The sequence below is a fragment of the Vombatus ursinus genome, unplaced genomic scaffold (genome assembly GCF_900497805.2).
Source record: "Vombatus ursinus unplaced genomic scaffold, bare-nosed wombat genome assembly UNPS02014863.1, whole genome shotgun sequence".
In the NCBI taxonomy this organism is placed as follows: Eukaryota; Metazoa; Chordata; class Mammalia; order Diprotodontia; family Vombatidae; genus Vombatus; species Vombatus ursinus.
In genome coordinates this window covers 29,526,760-29,543,402 of record NW_020954641.1, presented here as the reverse complement: position 1 = coordinate 29,543,402, position 16,643 = coordinate 29,526,760, and the positions used below count along the sequence as shown (strand labels likewise).

Sequence of the window (16,643 nt, the reverse complement as noted above, 5' to 3'; positions counted from 1 at the left end):
AATTTGAACTCATGCTTCCTAATTCTTTGTTCAATGTACTATTCTCCAACCTGTGTAGTTTTTATTTATTTATTTATTTTATTTTATTTTATTTTTTTGGTCCAGGGGAGTGAATTTCAGGAGATGAATTCCAAATACAATGAACTCTCATTGCTTGGTCACCTTAGAGCAGTGAAATAGACTGTAGTTTTCACCTTCAATTCACTTACTCTATTTTTTTAAAAATAAGCTCTATTTAATGATCCTCACTCCAAGTGATTTTAAAATACCAACTTCCACCTGCCCTCCCAGTGGTCTGCTGATCCAGCATGACTACAGCTTTCAGGAGATTACTTCTGACCAAGGCCTACAACATGATGCACAAGGGCTATCGCCTTTCTCTCTGACTTCCTACATGTGTAGCATGAACAAGTTGACACGAGTATGTTCAGCCAATTGGCCAAGTCACTGAATAAATGACTAACTGCAGCTCCTTTTGCCTTCCTTTCCCACTTGAGAAACCTCATGTGCACCTTGTTGGAAGGTTTGACTGATCCCAGAGGGGCCACTTTCTCTTGTGAACATATATTAGAGAGGCTGACACTGTGTGTTTGGAGTGAGCTCTTTGGTCTACCCTTTCAATGGAACTTCCAATGTGCCTTGGCCAGCCCTTGCTTGGTTTTCCAGCATCTCCTAAGTCCCCTGATGGGCATGGGTCTGGTACTGAAGTGCCGGGTGAGAGAGGTGGCTTCTTTGCTTCAGCTGGAGGATGCAAAAATCCAAGATTATCATGAGAACAGAGCTGTACTGAGCCCAGATTGATTGAAGACAGAGATATTTGATGAGAATGCTTTCCTGGAGCAGGTCATGACAGAGAATCTGCCAGAGGTATGCAATATTGAGAGTGGAAGAACCTTTGCTATGAAACTACAAAATCTCTATGTGGCAGTCACTAAGCAAGAATTCTAGGCAGAATGAAAACGACTAGGTTCTAGAGATTTCCAGACCTCTGACAGGACTTCTTCAAATGAAACTGAACCAACAAACTATTGAACCAGCCAGAGCAACAAGCCTTCTCTGCCCTATCCCTGTCTGTGCTGGAGACTTTGAATATGGAGACTTCAATTCCAATGCAGAGACCTCATCTGTCCAAAGTCAAGAGAAAGAAGCCAAAGAACTCTTCAGCTAAACTTAGCTAATCTGCCAGCATTGCCTTGAAAGGATCTTCTGTGGTGAAAGCTCAGCCCTTGGACAAATTCAGTCAAGGTTGGAGCCTTGAATTGGGGTCTAGCTGTAAGGTTTGTGTTAGTAGGCCACGTAGTGGACACTTTGGCAGAGAGATCTTCAGTCTGAGTATACTGATGATGGTGCTAGGTTTCCTGACCTGAGGAAGAACCCAAACCTGGGGAAATATTGAACCCCATTCTCCCACAGCATCCTCCTCTAGACTTTGTATGTATATATTTGTGGTGGATTTATTAGAAACACAACAACAAAAACAAAAACTTCCAAAACTCCTGTGCCATCTTAAGATAGCATTAACCTACTGCTGTATTTATATCAAGTTCACTGGCAAGTAAGTAGGGACTTATATTAAGGCGATTTGTTCTGTGAAGTTTGGATTCAGTCAAAGGGACACATTTGAAGACCTGAAGGGCCATATGTGTCCTCGAGGCTGTAGTTTCCCTATCCTTGCCCTACTTCTTACTACTTAGGGAGCCTGTAATTACTCCCATGGTCTGAGTGGAATAAAAAAAAAACTGAAAAAAGTTCATTTTGTCTTATTAGCAAATGATTTGACAAAATCATTAGACACAAAAATGTTTTCTACTTCCTTGTTTCCTTTTATTTATTTTTTCATTTTTACTATTATCATTTTTAACGGTGATAGGATGCACACACACGTATTCTTTTTCCACCCTTGGTATCACTTCTTATTTGTTATTTATTGTGACACAATAATATTCTATTATGTCCATGTACCACAATTTTTTCAGCCATTCCAAGATCATTGGACATCTGGGTTGTTTCCGGTTCTTTGTTGTTACAAATAAAAGTGCTATGGATATTTTTGTACAGGTAGATTTATTTTACATACACCTCATCCTTGGGGTATTATTCCTATTCTAATAGTGGGTTCATCAAGTTAAAGTCTATGAACAAATTTGCAACTCTTATTTGATATTTTCATATTGCTTTCCAAAAAGACTGTACAAATTCATAACTCCCCTAACACAGAAATAGTGTTCTTATCCTTTTAAAGTTTCCCCATCAGTCTAGTATTTTTCTAAATGGGGAGCAAAATGGAATTGAGATAGTAACCATCACATTCTGCCCCAATGCAACTCTAGTTCTGGGGTAGGCTTGCCTCGTTAAAGAGGGAAAAGTGGGTTGGTAAATGGTGAGGCTCATTTCCAATAAAGGAGAGCTGTGATTACTCAGGAGCCTTCTTTATTAAACTTTTCCACTGAAGCAGCTGAAGAGGGCACAGGCCTTGGCCAATTTGCAATCTTGGGTTTTCTAGTTCCTGTGCTGGCTGAAGAGCATCACTCATGATTTGTATTCTAAATTGGAGATGGATTCTTTGGCTGAGAGTCACAAGTGGCATTGATTTTTTTGTAACAGCACATAGGATAGTGTTCTGTAATTTGGCTATCTATTTTAGCATTCATGCAGAATGCATTCACCATTGCTATTTACCCCATCTATAGCATCTCAAAACCTCCTCAGTATCACTCATATCTGAAACCTGATGGAATTAGTTTGAAATATGACTTGGCCAGAAATTTATTACTGCTTAGAATCATAGAATCTCAAAGTTGGAAGTGACCTCAGGGGTCATCAAGACCTTTTCCCCTGTCATTCCCCACAACACACTCTGAGGAGAATATTTTCCACATCTAAGATCAGCAGCTACCCAGTTTCCATTTGAAGACAGGGGGTTCATTTCTTGGCTCTGTAGTCACAAATATCCTACCTCCTAAGAACAGGTATCTCCCAAGGTTCTGTCTTGATCCTTGTTATCTTCTGTTGATATACCTTCTCTTGGTCATGTCATCCAATCCCATGGGTTCAATTATCATCTCTATGTAGGTGGCACCCATTCTCCCTCCTCTCCCTTACTCTCTTTGTGTCCATCAGCCATCTATATATGTATGCATATTTGTCTATCTATCATCTATCTATCATCTATCCATCCATCCATTTTCTTTCTCTTTCTTTCTCTTTCTTTCTCTTTCTTTCTTTCTTTCTTTCTTTCTTTCTTTCTTTCTTTCTTTCTTTCATCTCCAGCATTAACTTGTTCCTGAATTCTAATCCTACATTGTCAACAGCTTGCTGGAAGTCTCTACACAGATGCTTCATTAGAATCCCAAACTCAACATGCCCAGAACAGAACTTATTATCTTCTTCCCTAAACTTACCCCTCCTCCAAATTTCCTGGAATATTAAGGCATTTCTCCCCAAGGGGTTTTCCTGAAAGTTAGCTCAGATTTAAGGTTCATTGTAGGTTAACTCACAAGCCTAGTTCTACTCCTTGCCTCTTATTCCTGCTGCAATATGCTTCTTTTAGAAAGCCATTAAAGGACATGTTCATCTAAAACCAAAGATGTTTAATTAGGCAACATAGAAAAATAAATTATAACAAAGATTCCTCACGTCCCTTACATGCAGGATCATATTCTCCCAAAGGTTGCTCCACAACCACTGGGAGAGAGGGCATTTGCAGGGAACATATGTGGTCTGGGGATATGAATAATCAGGACCATTTTCAGTCCTATACTGGTCTCAGTTGAAGCCCTTCTCTGCCTCCAATGTTGCTACTTACTACCCCAACAGAATCACAAATACCTTCTGGTGATGTAATTCAGTTGCAAGCTGCTATTTAGATGGCAGCATACTATAACTCTGGGGTTTCAAACTGAAATAAAAATGGGGACACTAAACCATATATAATGATCCCTCAGAGTACCTATTAACTTACAAAACTACATATTAATATTATCCATGGCCTATTACAAGTAACTAGATGGTGCAGTGCATAGAACATCGGACCTAGAGTCAGGAAAACCTAAATTCAAATCCAGCCTCAGAAACTTACTTGCTGTGTGATCCTGGGCAACCTCAGTTTCCCTGTTTGCCTCAATTTCCTCATTTGTAAAATGAGCTGCAGAAGGAAATGGCAAACCATTCTAGTATCTTTGCCAAGAAAACCCCAAATGGGGTCATGAAGAGTTTGACACAACTGAACAACAACATAGTCCACTGTATTCTTATATATTTTGTTACATATTTCCCAATTACATTTTAATCTGGTTTGGGCTGCACTCAGAAGTGTTGCAGCCTCTTAGCACATAGAACATCAGGCTTGGAGTCAGGAAAGCCTGGCCTTGAATCACATTGAAAACATTTACTAACTATGTGACCATGAGCAAGACACTTAACGTCTATGGACCTCAGTTTCCTCATCTGTAAAATGACACCTGATGACTTTTGATCTCCCTTCTGCTTCTAGATAGATGATCTTATAATATCCTGTTGAGCTGAGGTTCTCTGCTAATCTGTGCTTTGCAGGCCTCCTGGTTTTCAGCTTTTATTTTGTCTCTCTCGTGATCCCACTCCCCCTATACATTTTAGGATGGGGTGGGGGGCAGTGTATTTAGCTCTTTTTGCTTGTAGCTCCAGAAGCAATTTCACTTTTGTTATAGATCCTAGCTAGCAATATCCAGACAGCTACTTAAAGAAATTCTTAACCATTTAAGTTGTCTCTTTTAAGCAATTTTTTCTTGTTGCCACTGAGACAGTGTCAATCTAAATTCTTAACTGAGTCCAAAAATTCCTTTTAAATTCTCTTGCACCTCCACGTTAGGAGTCTTGGTCCCTAAAAATCATCCCAGGGGCTCCATTTAGCAAAATTTCAAAGGAGCTAGACGGAGTTCTGGTGAACAAGTTTTCAGCCTTCATCAAACCTCTGATTCCTGTAAATTACTTCAAGAGAAAAACTGAAAAGGCCTAGGTAGTGGAGCCGCCAGTCTTTTTCCTACTTCCTACCAGTAACCAACTTCTTACATATTCAATCTCTGCTGAGAGGACTGCCATATTTACAGAGATGATTGTTCCCTTTCCTTCAACACCATAACCAATAAGTTAAGTATTATAGTTTCTATTAGTATAGCATCTGTCTCCTCTGTCTCCTTCTTGCCTTCATCGCCTTTTACATGAAATATTGTAGTAGCCTTCTAATTGGTTGTTCTGTTTCTTATCTCTTCTATTTTTAACCAACTCACCTACATAGCCAACAAGTGATCTACTTAAAGCACAAATCTAACCATATCACTCCTCTGCTCAGAGCTTTTCAGTGGCTCCCTATTGCTTCTGGGATAAATATAAACCCAGCCTGACATTTAAAATCCTCTGAAACATGACTGTAATCTACCCTTCAAGTATTTTTTCATATTAATTGCCTTCATGTACTCTATTTTCTAGCAAAACTGAATTACCAAATGTTCCCCAACCTGACATTAAATTTCACTGTTGTTCAGTCATTTCCAAATCTTTGTGACCCCATTTGGGGTTTTCTTGGCAAAGATACATGAGTGACTTGACATTTCCTTCTCCAGCTCATTTTATAGATGAGGAAACTGAGGCAGGCAGTGGTTAAGCGACTTGCCCAGGGTCACACAACTACTAAATGTCTGAGGCTAGATTTGAACTTAAGTTTTCCTAACTCCAGGCCCACTGCTCTATCTACTGTGCCACTTAACTCCCCTTGGCATTTTATATCACCTTATAAAATCTTAGCAGAAACTACACCTTGTGTCTAATCTACTCTTCATCCTTCCTGTTTCTCAGAATGCTTCTCTTCATTCAAGGCTCAGCTTAGAGGCTGTTTCCCACGGGAAACTTTTTCTGCTCCTCTAGTGGTCACTGCTCTTCCTCTGCCCTCTCAAATTACCGTTACTTACTTATACACACAAGTTATATCTACCAGGAGAAACGTAAGCTTCTTGAGATCAAGAATTATTACATTTGTGTGTTCATATCTAAAGCTCTTATCAGAGTACCCTGAATATAGTAAGTGATTCGTGAATATTTATTTATTATTGTTGTTGTTTACACTTACAGGCTGTGTGAGTTCTGGCAAGCAGGTTTATCTCTATGGGTTTCAGTTTCCTTATGTTTAAAATGACTGGATTAGCCTCTATCACCTCTAATATCCCTTCCAGCTCTAAAAAATCAATGAGTTGTAAAGTAGTCTATTTTTTTAAGATAACAATAATTTTTAGTTTCTTCTTACAATCAGGTAAATCTGCTTTTTTTACAGCTTTTACAACTGGTCCCATTGTGTCTCTCTGGAACCAAGGAGAACAGGTCACCTCTCTCTTCCACCTGACAATAAATTACACATGTTAAGACAACTATCTCATCCTTTTCTAAGTCTCCTCTGTTCTAGACATCCCTTATCCCTTTAACTAATTCTCATACCACATGGCTTGGCAACAGGAATTCAGATGTCAAAACATACAGGTCAGATACAGTTGGACTGGAAGGCCTCAATTCTAAATTTCCAATTCTTCAATAATCAAAGGGCAAGGAGTGGAAAGTGTTATATTTAGAGTCAAGAGACCTGGATTCTTATTCTTTACCATTTAATAGCTGTATGGCCCTGAACAAGTCATTCCCCCTCTTTGTGTCTCAGTTTCCTTATTTGTAAAATGAAGGGGTTGGAATAAATGCTTTCTAATGCTCTTTCTATCCTTAGAGCTACCATCCCAGGATATACTTTATCAATCTATGCAACTTCCTCATTTTGTGGGAGAGAAAACTGAGACTCAAAACACACTCACACATACACATACATACAACTACATACATACACACACCTCTCTATATCATTTTGTGTGTATATGTGTGTGGCAGGTGGAATGACATGCAAAGAATGACATGTTTAAAAATAAATTTTCAAAATTGATTATGATTTGCTTTTTCTTTATACATTGAACTTTCCTGGAATTAGCCTTTTCCATGGCAGTCTTTGGCAATCATTCAGGGAAGACACAGATCAATCAATCAAAAAATATTTACTACTACTACTACTACTAGCAGTAATAATAAATAACTCACATTTATGCAAGATCTTGGAATTTCAGTGCTAGAAGGGATGTCAGAAGTCATTTAGTCCAACCTCTACTTAGAGCATAAATCCTCTAAGCACTTTACAGTGGCAAAGCATTAATAGGGGAGAGAAGACCTGGCAGGCAGGCAGGAGACAAAGGTTCTAGTCATAAGACTCATCTACTATCTCACTACATGACTCTGAAGTAAGGAGCTTTCCATCTCTGGGCATTTTTCTCATCTATAAAGTGAGATTGAACTCTAATTTCTCATGATGCTGATGTTTTTCATAGATAAATAATAGCTATACCGCATTTACATAGCACTTTAAGGTTTGTTATATAGCACTTCAAGGTTTTTTCATTTGAGAGCAACATAGATAAAGCATTTCCTAAGCTAGGTAGCTCAGTGAATACAGTGCTAGGCCTGGAGTCAGGAAGACTCATCCTCCTGAGTTCAAATCTGGCCTCAGATATTTATAGCTATGTGACCCTGGGCAAGGCATTTAACTCTGTTTGCCTCAGTTCTTCATCTGTAAATTGGGCTGGAGAAATAAATGGCAAGCTACACCAATATTTTTACCAAGAAAACCCCAAAAGGGGTCACAAAGAGTCAGACACAACTGAAACAACTGAACAACAAAGGATGTTTCAGGTCCTTTTCAACACAGAGTCCATGTCTCTAGTATCTCTTCCTCCACTGACCTCTGTAATGTTCATTGCTATATTTAACACTTATAAAATCAAGTATAATTGTGTTTGATATCTTTTCAAGTGTATGTGTCTAGACTGTAAGCCCATTGAGGGAAAAGACCATATCTTGTCATTCTATAATATCCATTGTATCTAGAATAGTGCCTTCTACATTGTAGGTGCCCAATAGTGTAGCATGGTATCATGGAACTAGCATTGGGCTTAGAAATGGAAGACCTAGGTTCTAGTCAATAACTTTGACTTTCCTTATGGAACTGATCCTCATGCACATATCCTAAATTCCTTTTGTCTTTACATGCCAAATGTACGTCTTTAGCTCTATGTGTGACACTTGGAAAACACAGTAAAACACATACTGGTTTAAGTAGCATCATTCCCTCAGACATACTCTCCCTTGCAAGTGTCCATGGGCCATCACTTACTAGTGGTATGACTTTGGTCATGTCACTTCTGCACTCTAGTAAAATGTGGAGAATGCCTCTCCCCTACCTTATGGGACTTTTAATGAGGATTAAGTGATTTTATACACACATATACACATATTATCTACCTATCTATCTATGTCTATCTATATCTATATCTATATACCTTTTGTAGGATGATGCCACGCTACATAGAAAATGCTTTTGTTTCATTTCTTGTTGACTCCGTCTTCTCCACCTCCACACTAGATTCTTTACTTGCACTTGTGTGGCCTTCTCCCCTCTTACCCACTTTCTTTTCCAGTGCCCTTTTAGATTTTCTCTTCCTCTATTAGAACATAAGCTCCTTTAGATTAGGGACCATCTTGTTTTCTTGTTTTTATATCCCTAGCACTTAGCATAGTGCGTGGCACATAACAAGTGCCTGCTTTTCAATTCTTTCAGTCATGTCCAACTCCTCATGACCCCATTTGGGATTTTCTTGGCAAAGATACTAGGGTGGTTTGCCATTTCCTTCTCCAGCTCATTTTACAGATGAAGAACTGATGCGAACAGAGTTAAATGACTTGCCAAGGGTCACATAGCTAGTAAGTGTCTGAGGCCAGATTTGAACTTGGGAAGATGAGTCTTCCTGACTCCAGGTCCAGCACTCTATCCACTGTGGTATCTAGCCTAGCAAATGCTTTACCTATGTTGCTCCCAAATGAGAAAACATATCTACAGCACTTTGCTTATCTTAAAGTCCTATGTAAATGCTATCTAGCTATTATTTATCTATGAAAGAACATTAGAACCATGAGAAATTGGAGATCGCTCTCATTTTACAGATGAAAAAAATGCCCATTGATAGAAAGTTACTTACTTCAGAGTCACACAGTGAGCTTCCTGACTTCAGGCTCAACACTGTACCACCTAGCTTTTAGATATCATAGGATTATAGAATTGAGAGCAAGAAGGGCCTTACAGATAACCTGGTCCATCCTTATCATTTTATATAGCAGAATTCCAGTCACAGCTTGACCACTAACTGTCCATGTGGCCTTGGGCAAATAATTTAAACATTCTGAGCTATAGGTTAGTAATAATTGCAAAGCTGTGACCAGAGTTGAGAATAAATCTCATTAGCCCTAACTGGCTGAAGTGATAACAGCAGGAAGCTCAAGTGTCTAGAAGGACCCTGTCTATGTGGGGAAGGGTCAGAGAGGTGAAATGTAGGAGGCAGTGTGGAATAATGGAAAGAACACTGGATTTGCATGCACAGCTGCCAAAGTGATACTGAACCACCATGTCATGGTTGACCATGGATGGTCAACATGGATGACAATGTCATCCACTCCCAATAAACTCCAATGGCTCCCTGTTGTCCGAAGCAATGGCAAAAGGAGGTGGAAGGAAATAAAGCACCAACACCTTCAGGATCAAATATAATCTCCTTTGTTTGACATTGAAAATCCTTCACAACCTGGTTCAAACCTAAATTTCCAGCTTTGTTATACATTAGACCTCTCTACATACTGTGTGGTCCAGCCCAGTAGGCTTTCCTGCTGTTTCTCACATATAAACACTTGGCTTTGGCTATGTTCTGTGTTTAGAATGTGCTACTTCCATATTCCCCACTTCCTGGGACCCTTAGATTCCTTCTGCAGAAGGCCTTGTCTGGTCCCCCAGATTCTAGAGCCTTCTCCACCAAAGTTGTGATGCCTATATTTTGGGAGCTAGTTGGTGTAGTGGATAGAGGGCTGGGCCTGCAGTGAGGAAGACCTGAGTTCAAATCCGTCCTCAGACACTTACTAGCTGTGTGACCCTGGCTATATCATTTAACCTCTTTTTGCCTCAGTTTCCTCATCTCTACAGCGGGGATAATAATAACACTTATCTCCCAGGGTTGTTGTGAGGATAAAATGAGATAATAATTATGCTTAATACAGTGCCTGGCACATAGGAAGTGGTATATAAATATTAACTATTTCTGTTGTTGTTCAGTTGTTTCAGCCATGTCCTATTCTTTGTGACCCCATTTGGGGTTTTCTTGACAAAGATACTTGAGTGGTTTGCCATTTCCTTCTCCAGCTCATTTCATAGATGAGGAAACTGAGGAAAACAAGCTTACGTAGCTTGGCCAGGGTCACACAGCTATAAATGTCTGAGGCCAGATTTGAACTCAGGTCTTCTGGACTCCAGGCCCAGCACTCTATCCACTGTGCCATCTAGCTGGCGCCTATCTCTATGTGTACAAGTTGTGTTCACAGTTAAAACGGAGGATCTTTGAGGGCAATGATTGTTTGTTTTTTTCTTTTTATTCCCAATGCTCAGTATATAATAAGGAGGTAATTAATAAGTGCTTGTTGATTAGATTGATTGCTTGATAGATTAGATGATCTCTAAGGTCCCTTTTAGCTCTCCATATGATCCTATGATCCTATGAATATTGCCCAGCGTCTCTCAGCAGAGACTTGTCTAAGACCTAAACAGATGGCTGCCCTTCCCCCAGTCTGATGTTTCTCTTCTTTTCAGATGAGCTAAACCAACAGTGGATTGGGAAAGAAAATGTTCACTGGCTCACAACTGTCCAACCTTTAGTTAATTGAACAAGTTTATACTGGTGTCAGAAGCAATGGCAAAAGGAGGTGGAAGGAAATAAAGCACCAGTAAAGATCCTGAGTTAACAACCAAGCACCTGATGTGTGTAACTAATGAGTTTCTTTTTAAGAAGAGGGACAAATATGGACTTTAAAAGAGGTTCCTGAAAAATTCATTAACCCAGCTGAGGTTGAAAAAAAAAAGTTGAGAGATGGTTTTGGGAGTCTTCTAAGTAACACAGAGACTATGCCTGGAAAACATGGTTACATCATTGGTAGATTCTAATGTATCATAGACCATGAGAGCTGTAAGGGACTGGAGAGACACCGTATAATCTCTCCATTTTAAAAATGGGTCAAGATAGGGGAAATTACTTATTTGACCAAGGTCATAGTCAGTTAATGACAGGGACAAAACAGAACCAATGTTTCCCGACTATTATCTATACTGAACAGGTATTTCACGTGAATAATTATGTTGACAATTCTAAATTTCTGAAAAATGCTATCAACTGAAGTCAACACAATAATAACTGGGATTAGCTGGGATGCATTTTAATATTCAGGGTGGGAAGACATCTGAACACAGCTGATTGTGGAGAAGACAGACATTCCACTCACTAATAACATTTTGGAATGTGTTTCTCTAGCAGTTTTCATCAGTGCATATAGTGTAGATTTTTTCATTATAGGGAGTATTCCCTAGATCGAAGGGGCTGACCCACAACCTTCTGTCTTTGCTGAGTCACAAGACACTGTGGAACTATACTATCATTCCAGGAAATGGAGACCATACTTATATTCCAGTCACAGCTTTCAGAATATATATAGTTATAAGTTCTCCCAACTATTAGTCAGGAATGTCATAGAATTGCTGCTATATGCACTATATTGTAATCCTATCAAGTTACCTTCCTAGGTAGGAATGAGGCCATTTATAGCCTTGTATATTTTCTGTTGAAGACTTAATTCAATTTCACAAGCACTTCTCAGGCACTGTGCTAGACTGGGGATTGAAGGACAAAAATAAGAAAATTCCTGCCCTCAAGGAGTTTACAGTTTACTGAGATAAGGAAATTAAGCTGGGGCTAGAGAATCAAATTAGAATAAAGATTCAGGTTTGCATCTTAGCTCAGTCACTATCTTCTCCTTGGGTCACCTTGGGTAAATCACATCCCTTTTCTAAACCTCATTTTATTCATCTGTAAAATGATAAGCTTAAACCATATAATTCCTGAGGTCCCTTCTTTTTTTTTTAATTTTGACTTGATTTATTGTTTTGTTGATCATCTAGACTTAAGGAAGCGATAAAGAAAATGTTAATAGTGCAGATTAAACTTAGTAGGGTGTCATGCATACATTTTTTTCCTTGTTAAACATTTGCCAGCACATCTCTGCATCAAGAAAAATCCCCATCTCCCTCTACAATAGATCTCTCAGTGCCTCTAACAATGTGACCAGTCATATGTTTCTATTTCTCACCATGCTTTTATCTATATATTCCTTCCAGCTAACATTGTGGTACAATGGAAAAAGGAAGGGTCTTGTAGTCAAAGGACCTGTATTCCAGTGGAGGCTGAGGACAAATTTGAACTCAGGAAGATGAGTCTTCTTGACTCCAGGCCCAGCGCTCTATTCACTGCACCACCTACCTGCATTATTTAAAGTTACTATTATGTTCTTTTATTTTAACTATTAGTATTAATTTTTTTTTTAATTTTTAACATGTGTTTTTAAAACTTTGGGTTACAAGTTTTCTTGCTTCCTCCCTCTCCACCCACCCTCATTGAAAAGGCAAGCATCTCAATACAGGTTATAGATGTGTAGTCACGCAAAACACTTCCATAGTAGTCCTGTTGTGAAAAACTAAAAGTATATTTCCCTTCATCCTATCCTACCCCTAATTTATTCTATTCTCTCTTTTGACCCTGTCGCTCCTCAGAAGCGTTTGCTTTTGATTATCCCCTCCAATCTGCCTTCCCTTCTATCAACCCCTTGCTCTCTTGTCCCCTTCCCCTCTTATTTTCCTGTAGGGTAAGATAGGTTTCCATAACCCATTGTGTATGTTATTCTCTCCTTTAGCCAAATCCCATGAGAATAAGATTCTCCCTTTCACCTTCCCCCATTTTCCCTCCACTGTAAAAGCCTTTTCTTGTCTGTTTCATGTGAAATAATTTACCCCATTCTACTTCTCCCTTTTTCCTTCTCCCAGTATAATCTTCTCTCACCCCTTAATTTTATTTTCCAGACATCACCTCTTCATCTTCGATTCACCCTGTGCCCTCTATCTATCTATCTATACGTACATATACTTTTTCCCTCCCACTACCCTAATACTGACAAAGGACTCATGAGTTACAAATATCATCTTTTCCTGCAGGAATGTAAACAGTTCAACCTTAATAAGTCTCTTATGATTTCTCTTTTCTGTTTATCTCTTCCATGTTTCACTTGAGTCTTGTATTGGAAAGTCAAATTTTATATTCAGCTCTGGGCTTTTCCTCAGGAATGCTTGAAAGTCCTCTATTTCATTGAATGACCATTTTTACCCTGAAGGATTATATTCAGTTTTGGGTAGGTGATTCTTGGTTGTAATCCTATCTCCTCTGTCCTCCAGAATACTCCATGCCCTGCGGTCCCTTAATGTGGAAGCTGCTAAATCTTGTGTTATCCTGATTGTGTTTCCTCAATATTTGAATTGTTTCTTTCTGGCTGCCTGCAATATTTTCTCCTTGACCTGGGAATTCTGGAATTTGGCTACAATATTCCTAAAAGTTGTCCTTCCTTTGGGGATCTCTTTCAGGAGGAGATCGGTGGATTCTTTCAATTTCTATTTTGCCCTCCGGTTCTAAAATATCCTGGCAGTTTTCCTTGATAATTTCTTGAAAGATGATGTCTAGGCTCTTTTTTTGATCATGGCTTTCAGATAGTCCAATAATTTTTAAATTCTCTCTCCTGGATTTCTTTTCCAGATCAGTTGTTTTTCAATGAGATATTTCACATTGTTTTCTAATTTTTCATTCTTTTGGATAAGTTTTACAATGTCTTGATTTCTCATAAAGTCACTAGGTCCAATTGCTCTATTCTAATTTTTAAGGAAGTATTTTCTTCAGTAATCTTTTGGACTTCCCTTTCCATTTGGCCAATTTTGCTTTTTAGGGCATTCTTCTCTTCATTGGCTTTTTGGACCTCTTTTGCCATTTGGGTTAGGCTATTTTTTAAGGTGTTATTTTCTTCAGTATTTTTTTGGGTCTCCTTTAGAATCACTCTCAGTTTTTCCTCTACTTCTCTTACTTGCTTCTCAAAATCCTTTTTGAGCTCTTCCATGGCCTGGGACCAATTCATATTTTTCTTGGAGGCTTTGGATGTAGGAGTTTTGGCTTCATTATCTTCTTCTGGTTGTGTGTTTTGATCTTCTTTGTCACCAAAGTAAGATAATATAGTCTGACTCTTTTTGCTCTGCTTGCTCATGATCTCAGCCAATTACTTGAGTTATAAACTCTTTGTTAAGGTAGGGGTCTGTTTCCAGTGTGGAGAGTGTACTGTCCCAAGCTTCAGGGGTTTTGTGCAGCACTTTTCAGAGATACTTCTAGGGACCTGTAAATTGTCCGTTCTTTCAAGGTGCTATGATCAAGGGTGAGGTGTTTATTCCTTTCCTTTCCTGTGCTCTGCTCTATGAGTGACCACGAACACTCTTTTTTGTCTTGGAACTGTGAGGAAGGTCTCCACAGCCACTACAAGCTCCACCAGGTCAGCGCTCCTCCTTACCCCAGGACCGCCACCCAGAACTGTGACCCAGTCCAAGCACATGCAAAGCAAGAGAATCTTGCACCAGCAGAGAGATCTCTGTAATCCCCCTCTGATCAGCCACTCAATTCTCCCTCAGTCTGTGGGCTGGAAGCTCAGGAGGCAGCTGCTGCTTTAGGGCCAAGCTTGGGGAATGGGGCTGGGACCCCGTGCTTCTCTCTCACCACAGAAACAGACTTTTCCCATTGACCTTCTAAGTTGTTTTTGGCATTCATGAGTTGAGAAGTCTGGAAACCTCCACAATTGCCCGTGATTCAGGCCTCTGAGGCCTGCTCCAGGTTCACTGAGGCCTGCGCGCCCACACCGAGCTGTGCTCCTTTCCCAGCCCAGCACAATATACCTTTCCAGTCGACCATCCAGGTTATCTTGGGCTGGAAATTTGTTTCACTTTGTCTTTTTGTGGGTTCTGCTGCTTTAGAATTTGTTTAGAGCTATTTTTATAGTTATTTGGTGGGGTTTGGGGGAGAGCTCAAGCAAGTCACTGCTTTTACTGTGCCATCTTAGCTCCACCGCTCTTGAGGTCCCTTCTTGATCTGGTATTCTGTGATTCAATACAAGAATGTAGCCTGAAACAGTCACAATGGAATTTTCATTCAGGTCACATATAATACCTCCCAAAGCCTGTATGTAGATGGGAAAGCGGTTAGTGTGTATTTGAGATTGTCAGGTATCTATTTCAATCCAAGATGTAAGAGAGTCAATAAGCATATAGGAGAGCTTACAGACTTGGTCTGAACATAGTGATAGCTTTTGACTTCAGGAACAGCCAATCAAAAAAAAAATTAACAAAACAAAACAAAAGCCAGTGGGTCTTCCCAGAGAGTGGTATGCTACTTTGCATAATGGTAAGAATGCTGTATCTGGAGTGAGAAGTCCATATTCCTAGCTCTCTGTTATTTCATATCTTTGTGATCTTAGATAAGGTATAGCCTCTCAGATACTAATGCACTGTTGGTGGAGATGTGAACTGATTCAACAATTCTGGAAAGCAATTTGGAATTATGCCCAAAGTGAAATTTGATCTAGCAATACCACTACTAGGTCTATATCCTAAAGAAATAAAAAAAAAAAAAAAAAAGCAGAGAAAAGGTCCTCCTTGCACAAAAACATTTATAGCAGCTTTTTGTGGTGGCAAAGAATTGGTAATTGAGGGGATGCCCATCAACTGGGGAATGGTTGAACAAATTGTGGTATATAAGTGTAATGGATTATAATTTTACTATAAGAAAAGACAAACAAGCAATTTTCAGAAAAACCTAGAAAGACAAGAATTGATATGAAGTGAAGTGAGCAGAACCAGGAGAACATTGTACATATTAACAGTAACATTAGACAGTGATTGGCTATGAAAAATTTAGTTTTCAGCAACACAATGATTCAAAACAATTCCAAAGGATTCATGGTAAAAAATGTTATCCAAATCCAAAGAAAGAACTGGTGGAGTCTGAATGCAGATTGAAGCATACTATTTTCACTTTATTTATTTATTTATTTTTTCTTTTGGTCTATGTGTTCTTTCACGGTGTGACTAATTTGGAAGTATGTTTTACATGAATGAACATACATTACCTGTATCAAATTGCTTACCATCTTGGGGGGAGAAGGGAGGGAGAAAATTTGGAACACAACATTGTTAAGAATGAATGTTAAAAATTATCTTTATATGTAACTAGAAAAAATAAAATACTATTAAAAAAGATATAGCCCCTCAGAGCCTTAGTTCACACATGTAAAATGTTGAGCATAGGATAGATAATCTCTTAAATTCCTTCCAATTCTGAGATTTGGAGAAAGAAAAAGATTATCCTGACATTTAAAGTCCAGTCAATAGGCCTTCCAGATGTTCCTCACACACAACATTTTGATTTGGCTGTCCTCCATGCCTAGAATTTGCTCCTTCCACATTCTAGGGCCATTTTATGGATAGTGTCCCTAACTCCTTCACTCATCTAGAGGCAAAGAAGTTGTGGATTCATATGTGAATGTAATTCATTTGTGAGAAATTCAGGGCTGTTTGCTTTTGTCTTTTT

The 16,643-nt window shown here is 39.1% G+C and overlaps 1 pseudogene; it reads left to right on the top strand.

Annotated features, from left to right (window-relative positions):
• The first annotated feature begins 308 nt into the window (after positions 1-308).
• LOC114027684 lies at positions 309-1,178 on the top strand (annotated as a pseudogene).
• The last annotated feature ends 15,465 nt before the right edge of the window (positions 1,179-16,643 follow it).